This window comes from Electrona antarctica (assembly GCF_951216825.1).
Source record: "Electrona antarctica genome assembly, chromosome: 19".
Classification (NCBI taxonomy): domain Eukaryota; kingdom Metazoa; phylum Chordata; class Actinopteri; order Myctophiformes; family Myctophidae; genus Electrona; species Electrona antarctica.
The window spans coordinates 12,587,107-12,596,054 of NC_136800.1; positions in this window are offsets into that span (position 1 = coordinate 12,587,107).

Below are 8,948 nucleotides of genomic sequence, written 5' to 3' on the forward strand. Positions count from 1 at the left end.
TGATTTTCACCATTTTTTTAAATCCTCTGAAATCGTGAAAAACAACATACTATAGCATGCCCTCCGAGACCATGGACTATAGCCTTTCGCTTTCCATTATTTTCACCATTTTTTAAAATCCTCTGAAATCGTGAAAAACGACATACTATAGCACGCCCTCCGAGACCATGGACTGTAGCCTTTCACTTTCCGTGATTTTCACCATTTTTTCAAATCCTCTGAAATCGTCAAAAACGACATACTATAGCATGCCCTCCGAGACCATGGACTATAGCCTTTCGCTTTCCGTGATTTTCACCATTTTTTCAAATCCTCTGAAATCGTGAAAAACGACATACTATAGCATGCCCTCCGAGACCATGGACTATAGCCTTTCGCTTTCCGTGATTTTCACCATTTTTCAAATCCTCTGAAATCGTGAAAAACGACATATTATAGCATGCCCTCCGAGACCATGGACTATAGCCTTTCGCTTTCCGTGATTTTCACCATTTTTTTAAATCCTCTGAAATCGTGAAAAACGACATAGTATAGCATGCCCTCCGAGACCATGGACTATAGCCTTTCGCTTTCCATGATTTTCACCATTTTTTCAAATCCTCTGAAATCGTGAAAAACGACATACTATAGCATGCCCTCCGAGACCATGGACTATAGCCTTTCGCTTTCCGTGATTTTCACCATTTTTTTAAATCCTCTGAAATCGTGAAAAACAACATACTATAGCATGCCCTCCGAGACCATGGACTATAGCCTTTCGCTTTCCGTTATTTTCACCATTTTTTAAAATCCTCTGAAATCGTGAAAAACGACATACTATAGCACGCCCTCCGAGACCATGGACTGTAGCCTTTCACTTTCCGTGATTTTCACCATTTTTTCAAATCCTCTGAAATCGTCAAAAACGACATACTATAGCATGCCCTCCGAGACCATGGACTATAGCCTTTCGCTTTCCGTGATTTTCACCATTTTTTCAAATCCTCTGAAATCGTGAAAAACGACATACTATAGCATGCCCTCCGAGACCATGGACTATAGCCTTTCGCTTTCCGTGATTTTCACCATTTTTCAAATCCTCTGAAATCGTGAAAAACGACATACTATAGCATGCCCTCCGAGACCATGGACTATAGCCTTTCGCTTTCCGTGATTTTCACCATTTTTTTAAATCCTCTGAAATCGTGAAAAACGACATAGTATAGCATGCCCTCCGAGACCATGGACTATAGCCTTTCGCTTTCCATGATTTTCACCATTTTTTCAAATCCTCTAAAATCGTGAAAAACGACATACTATAGCATGCCCTCCGAGACCATGGACTATAGCCTTTCGCTTTCCGTGATTTTCACCATTTTTTCAAATCCTCTGAAATCGTGAAAAACGACATACTATAGCATGCCCTCCTAGACCATGGACTATAGCCTTTCGCTTTCCGTGATTTTCACCATTTTTTCAAATCCTCTGAAATCGTGAAAAACGACATACTATAGCATGCTCTCCGAGACCATGGACTATAGCCTTTCGCTTTCCGTGATTTTCACCATTTTTCAAATCCTCTGAAATCGTGAAAAACGACATACTATAGCATGCCCTCCGAGACCATGGACTATAGCCTTTCGCTTTCCGTGATTTTCACCATTTTTTCAAATCTACTGAAATCGTGAAAAACGACATACTATAGCATGCCCTCCGAGACCATGAACTATATTCTATCGCTTTCCGTGATTTTCACCATTTTTTCAAATCCTCTGAAATCGTGAAAAACGACATACTATAGCATGCCCTCTGAGACCATGGACTATAGCCTTTCGCTTTCCGTGATTTTCACCATTTTTTCAAATCCTCTGAAATCGTGAAAAACGACATACTATAGCATGCCATCCGAGACCATGGAATATAGCCTTTCGCTTTCCGTGATTTTCACCATTTTTTCAAATCCTCTGAAATCGTGAAAAACGACATACTATAGCATGCCCTCCGAGACCATGGACTATAGCCTTTCGCTTTCCGTGATTTTCACCATTTTTTAAAATCCTCTGAAATCGTGAAAAACAACATACTATAGCATGCCCTCCGAGACCATGGACTATAGCCTTTCGCTTTCCATGATTTTCAAATTTTTTTCAAATCCTCTGAAATCGTGAAAAACGACATACTATAGCACGCCCTCCGAGACCATGGACTATAGCCTTTCGCTTTCCGTGATTTTCACCATTTTTTCAAATCCTCTGAAATCGTGAAAAACGACATACTATAGCATGCCCTCCGAGACCATGGACTATAGCCTTTCGCTTTCCGTGATTTTCACCATTTTTTCAAATCCTCTGAAATCGTGAAAAACGACATACTATAGCATGCCCTCCGAGACCATGGACTATAGCCTTTCGCTTTCCGTGATTTTCACCATTTTTCAAATCCTCTGAAATCGTGAAAAACGACATACTATAGCATGCCCTCCGAGACCATGGACTATAGCCTTTCGCTTTCCGTGATTTTCACCATTTTTCAAATCCTCTGAAATCGTGAAAAACGACATACTATAGCATGCCCTCCGAGACCATGGACTATAGCCTTTCGCTTTCCGTGATTTTCACCATTTTTTTAAATCCTCTGAAATCGTCAAAAACGACATACTATAGCATGCCCTCCGAGACCATGGACTATAGCCTTTCGCTTTCCATGATTTTCACCATTTTTTCAAATCCTCTAAAATCGTGAAAAACGACATATTATAGCATGCCCTCCGAGACCATGGACTATAGCCTTTCGCTTTCCGTGATTTTCACCATTTTTTCAAATCCTCTGAAATCGTGAAAAACGACATACTATAGCATGCCCTCCGAGACCATGGACTATAGCCTTTCGCTTTCCGTGATTTTCACCATTTTTTCAAATCTACTGAAATCGTGAAAAACGACATACTATAGCATGCCCTCCGAGACCATGGACTATAGCCTTTCGCTTTCCGTGATTTTTACCATTTTTTCAAATCCTCTGAAATCGTGAAAAACGACATACTATAGCATGCCCTCCGAGACCATGGACTATAGCCTTTCGCTTTCCGTGATTTTCACCATTTTTCAAATCCTCTGAAATCGTGAAAAACGACATACTATAGCATGCCCTCCGAGACCATGGACTATAGCCTTTCGCTTTCCATTATTTTCACCATTTTTCAAATCCTCTGAAATCGTGAAAAACGACATACTATAGCATGCCCTCCGAGACCATGGACTATAGCCTTTCGCTTTCCGTGATTTTCACCATTTTTTCAAATCCTCTGAAATCGTGAAAAACGACATACTATAGCATGCCCTCCGAGACCATGGACTATAGCCTTTCGCTTTCCGTGATTTTCACCATTTTTTCAAATCCTCTGAAATCGTGAAAAACGACATACTATAGCATGCCCTCCGAGACCATGGACTATAGCCTTTCGCTTTCCGTGATTTTTACCATTTTTTCAAATCCTCTGAAATTGTGAAAAACGACATACTATAGCATGCCCTCCGAGACCATGGACTATAGCCTTTCGCTTTCCGTGATTTTCACCATTTTTCAAATCCTCTGAAATCGTGAAAAACGACATACTATAGCATGCCCTCCGAGACCATGGACTATAGCCTTTCGCTTTCCGTGATTTTCACAATTTTTTCAAATCCTCTGAAATCGTGAAAAACGACATACTATAGCATGCCCTCCGAGACCATGGACTATAGCCTTTCGCTTTCCGTGATTTTCACCATTTTTCAAATCCTCTGAAATCGTGAAAAACGACATACTATAGCATGCCCTCCGAGACCATGGACTATAGCCTTTCGCTTTCCGTGATTTTCACCATTTTTTAAAATCCTCTGAAATCGTGAAAAACGACATACTATAGCACGCCCTCCGAGACCATAAACTGTAGCCTTTCACTTTCCGTGATTTTCACCATTTTTTCAAATCCTCTGAAATCGTGAAAAACGACATACTATAGCATGCCCTCCGAGACCATGGACTATAGCCTTTCGCTTTCCGTGATTTTCACCATTTTTTAAAATCCTCTGAAATCGTGAAAAACAACATACTATAGCATGCCCTCCGAGACCATGGACTATAGCCTTTCGCTTTCCATGATTTTCACCATTTTTTAAAATCCTCTGAAATCGTGAAAAACGACATACTATAGCACGACCTCCGAGACCATCGACTGTAGCCTTTCACTTTCCGTGATTTTCACCATTTTTTCAAATCCTCTGAAATCGTCAAAAACGACATACTATAGCATGCCCTCCGAGACCATGGACTATAGCCTTTCGCTTTCCGTGATTTTCACCATTTTTTCAAATCCTCTGAAATCGTGAAAAACGACATACTATAGCATGCCCTCCGAGAACATGGACTATAGCCTTTCGCTTTCCGTGATTTTCACCATTTTTCAAATCCTCTGAAATCGTGAAAAACGACATACTATAGCATGCCCTCCGAGACCATGGACTATAGCCTTTCGCTTTCCGTGATTTTCACCATTTTTTTAAATCCTCTGAAATCGTGAAAAACGACATAGTATATCATGCCCTCCGAGACCATGGACTATAGCCTTTCGCTTTCCATGATTTTCACCATTTTTTCAAATCCTCTAAAATCGTGAAAAACGACATACTATAGCATGCCCTCCGAGACCATGGACTATAGCCTTTCGCTTTCCGTGATTTTCACAATTTTTTCAAATCCTCTGAAATCGTGAAAAACGACATACTATAGCATGCCCTCCTAGACCATGGACTATAGCCTTTCGCTTTCCGTGATTTTCACCATTTTTTCAAATCCTCTGAAATCGTGAAAAACGACATACTATAGCATGCCCTCCGAGACCATGGACTATAGCCTTTCGCTTTCCGTGATTTTCACCATTTTTCAAATCCTCTGAAATCGTGAAAAACGACATACTATAGCATGCCCTCCGAGACCATGGACTATAGCCTTTCGCTTTCCGTGATTTTCACCATTTTTTCAAATCTACTGAAATCGTGAAAAACGACATACTATAGCATGCCCTCCGAGACCATGAACTATATTCTATCGCTTTCCGTGATTTTCACCATTTTTTCAAATCCTCTGAAATCGTGAAAAACGACATACTATAGCATGCCCTCCGAGACCATGGACTATAGCCTTTCGCTTTCCGTGATTTTCACCATTTTTTCAAATCCTCTGAAATCGTGAAAAACGACATACTATAGCATGCCCTCCGAGACCATGGAATATAGCCTTTCGCTTTCAGTGATTTTCACCATTTTTTCAAATCCTCTGAAATCGTGAAAAACGACATACTATAGCATGCCCTCCTAGACCATGGACTATAGCCTTTCGCTTTCCGTGATTTTCACCATTTTTTCAAATCCTCTGAAATCGTGAAAAACGACATACTATAGCATGCCCTCCGAGACCATGGACTATAGCCTTTCGCTTTCCGTGATTTTCACCATTTTTTCAAATCCTCTGAAATCGTGAAAAACGACATACTATAGCATGCCCTCCGAGACCATGGACTATAGCCTTTCGCTTTCCGTGATTTTCACCATTTTTTCAAATCCTCTGAAATCGTGAAAAACGACATACTATAGCATGCCCTCCGAGACCATGGACTATAGCCTTTCGCTTTCCGTGATTTTCACCATTTTTTCAAATCCTCTGAAATCGTGAAAAACGACATACTATAGCATGCCCTCCGAGACCATGGACTATAGCCTTTCGCTTTCCGTGATTTTCACCATTTTTTTCAAATCCTCTGAAATCGTGAAAAACAACATACTATAGCATGCCCTCCGAGACCATGGACTATAGCCTTTCGCTTTCCATGATTTTCACCATTTTTTAAAATCCTCTGAAATCGTGAAAAACGACATACTATAGCACGCCCTCCGAGACCATGGACTATAGCCTTTTGCTTTCAGTGATTTTCACCATTTTTCATGATTTTTTTATCATCATCTATCATCATTTAATAGACCTGTAAATTACAACAAAACAAAGGCACTGGTGTGGTACTCCTGGTTTACCAGAACGGGGTTCAAGTCCCTGCAGTGCTCGGCTGAATTTGTTGTATTTACATGGTTTATTTTAATGTTCTTCTCATTGTGTTGCCTTTTCATAGATGATAACCCCCAGGTTCTCTGTTTGTACTCCCTACAGTTAGGCTACCAAGTCTATTTATTACTTATGATTTCTGTTCACTCCGAGACCATGGACTATAGCCTTTCGCTTTTCCGTGATTTTCACCATTTTTTCAAAACCTCTGAAATCGTGAAAAACGACATACTATAGCATGCCCTCCGAGACCATGGACTAAAGCCTTTCGCTTTCCGTGATTTTCACCATTTTTTCAAATCCTCTGAAATCGTGAAAAACGACATACTATAGCATGCCCTCCGAGACCATGGACTATAGCCTTTCGCTTTCCGTGATTTTCACCATTTTTTCAAATCCTCTGAAATCGTGAAAAACGACATACTATAGCATGCCCTCCGAGACCATGGACTATAGCCTTTCGCTTTCCGTGATTTTCACCATTTTTCAAATCCTCTGAAATCGTGAAAAACGACATACTATAGCATGCCCTCCGAGACCATGGACTATAGCCTTTCGCTTTCCGTGATTTTCACCATTTTTTCAAATCCTCTGAAATCGTGAAAAACGACATACTATAGCATGCCCTCCGAGACCATGGACTATAGCCTTTCGCTTTCCGTGATTTTCACCATTTTTTCAAATCCTCTGAAATCGTGAAAAACGACATACTATAGCATGCCCTCCGAGACCATGGACTATAGCCTTTCGCTTTCCGTGATTTTCACCATTTTTCAAATCCTCTGAAATCGTGAAAAACGACATACTATAGCATGCCATCCGAGACCATGGACTATAGCCTTTCGCTTTCCGTGATTTTCACCATTTTTCAAATCCTCTGAAATCGTGAAAAACGACATACTATTGCATGCCCTCCGAGACCATGGACTATAGCCTTTCGCTTTCCGTGATTTTCACCATTTTTTCAAATCCTCTGAAATCGTGAAAAACGACATACTATAGCATGCCCTCCGAGACCATGGACTATAGCCTTTCGCTTTCCGTGATTTTCACAATTTTTTCAAATCTACTGAAATCGTGAAAAACGACATACTATAGCATGCCCTCCGAGACCATGGACTATAGCCTTTCGCTTTCCGTGATTTTTACCATTTTTTCAAATCCTCTGAAATCGTGAAAAACGACATACTATAGCATGCCCTCCGAGACCATGGACTATAGCCTTTCGCTTTCCGTGATTTTCACCATTTTTCAAATCCTCTGAAATCGTGAAAAACGACATACTATAGCATGCCCTCCGAGACCATGGACTATAGCCTTTCGCTTTCCGTGATTTTCACCATTTTTTCAAATCCTCTGAAATCGTGAAAAACGACATACTATAGCATGCCCTCCGAGACCATGGACTAGCCTTTCGCTTTCCATTATTTTCACCATTTTTCAAATCCTCTGAAATCGTGAAAAACGACATACTATAGCATGCCCTCCGAGACCATGGACTATAGCCTTTCGCTTTCCGTGATTTTCACAATTTTTTCAAATCCTCTGAAATCGTGAAAAACGACATACTATAGCATGCCCTCCGAGACCATGGACTATAGCCTTTCGCTTTCCGTGATTTTCACCATTTTTCAAATCCTCTGAAATCGTGAAAAACGACATACTATAGCATGCCCTCCGAGACCATGGACTATAGCCTTTCGCTTTCCGTGATTCTCACCATTTTTTAAAATCCTCTGAAATCGTGAAAAACGACATACTATAGCATGCCCTCCGAGACCATGGACTATAGCCTTTCGCTTTCCGTGATTTTCACCATTTTTTCAAATCTACTGAAATCGTGAAAAACGACATACTATAGCATGCCCTCCGAGACCATGAACTATAGTCTTTCGCTTTCCGTGATTTTCACCATTTTTTCAAATCCTCTGAAATCGTGAAAAACGACATACTATAGCATGCCCTCCGAGACCATGGACTATAATCTTTCGCTTTCCGTGATTTTCACCATTTTTTCAAATCCTCTGAAATCGTGAAAAACGACATACTATAGCATGCCCTCCGAGACCATGGACTATAGCCTTTCGCTTTCCGTGATTTTCACCATTTTTTCAAATCCTCTGAAATCGTGAAAAACGACATACTATAGCATGCCCTCCGAGACCATGGAATATAGCCTTTCGCTTTCAGTGATTTTCACCATTTTTTCAAATCCTCTGAAATTGTGAAAAACGACATACTATAGCATGCCCTCCTAGACCATGGACTATAGCCTTTCGCTTTCCGTGATTTTCACCATTTTTTCAAATCCTCTGAAATCGTGAAAAACGACATACTATAGCATGCCCTCCGAGACCATCGACTATAGCCTTTCGCTTTCCGTGATTTTCACAATTTTTTCAAATCCTCTGAAATCGTGAAAAACGACATACTATAGCATGCCCTCCGAGACCATGGACTATAGCCTTTCGCTTTCCGTGATTTTCACCATTTTTTCAAATCCTCTGAAATCGTGAAAAACGACATACTATAGCATGCCCTCCGAGACCATGGACTATAGCTTTTATCTTTCCGTGATTTTCACCATTTTTTCAAAACCTCTGAAATCGTGAAAAACAACATACTATAGCATGCCCTCCGAGACCATGGACTATAGCCTTTCGCTTTCCGTGATTTTCACCATTTTTTTAAATCCTCTGAAATCGTGAAAAACGAAATACTATAGCATGCCCTCCGAGACCATGGACTATAGCCTTTCGCTTTCCGTGATTTTCACCATTTTTCAAATCTTCTGAAATCGTGAAAAACGACATACTATAGCATGCCCTCCGAGACCATGGACTATAGCCTTTCGCTTTCCATGATTTTCACCA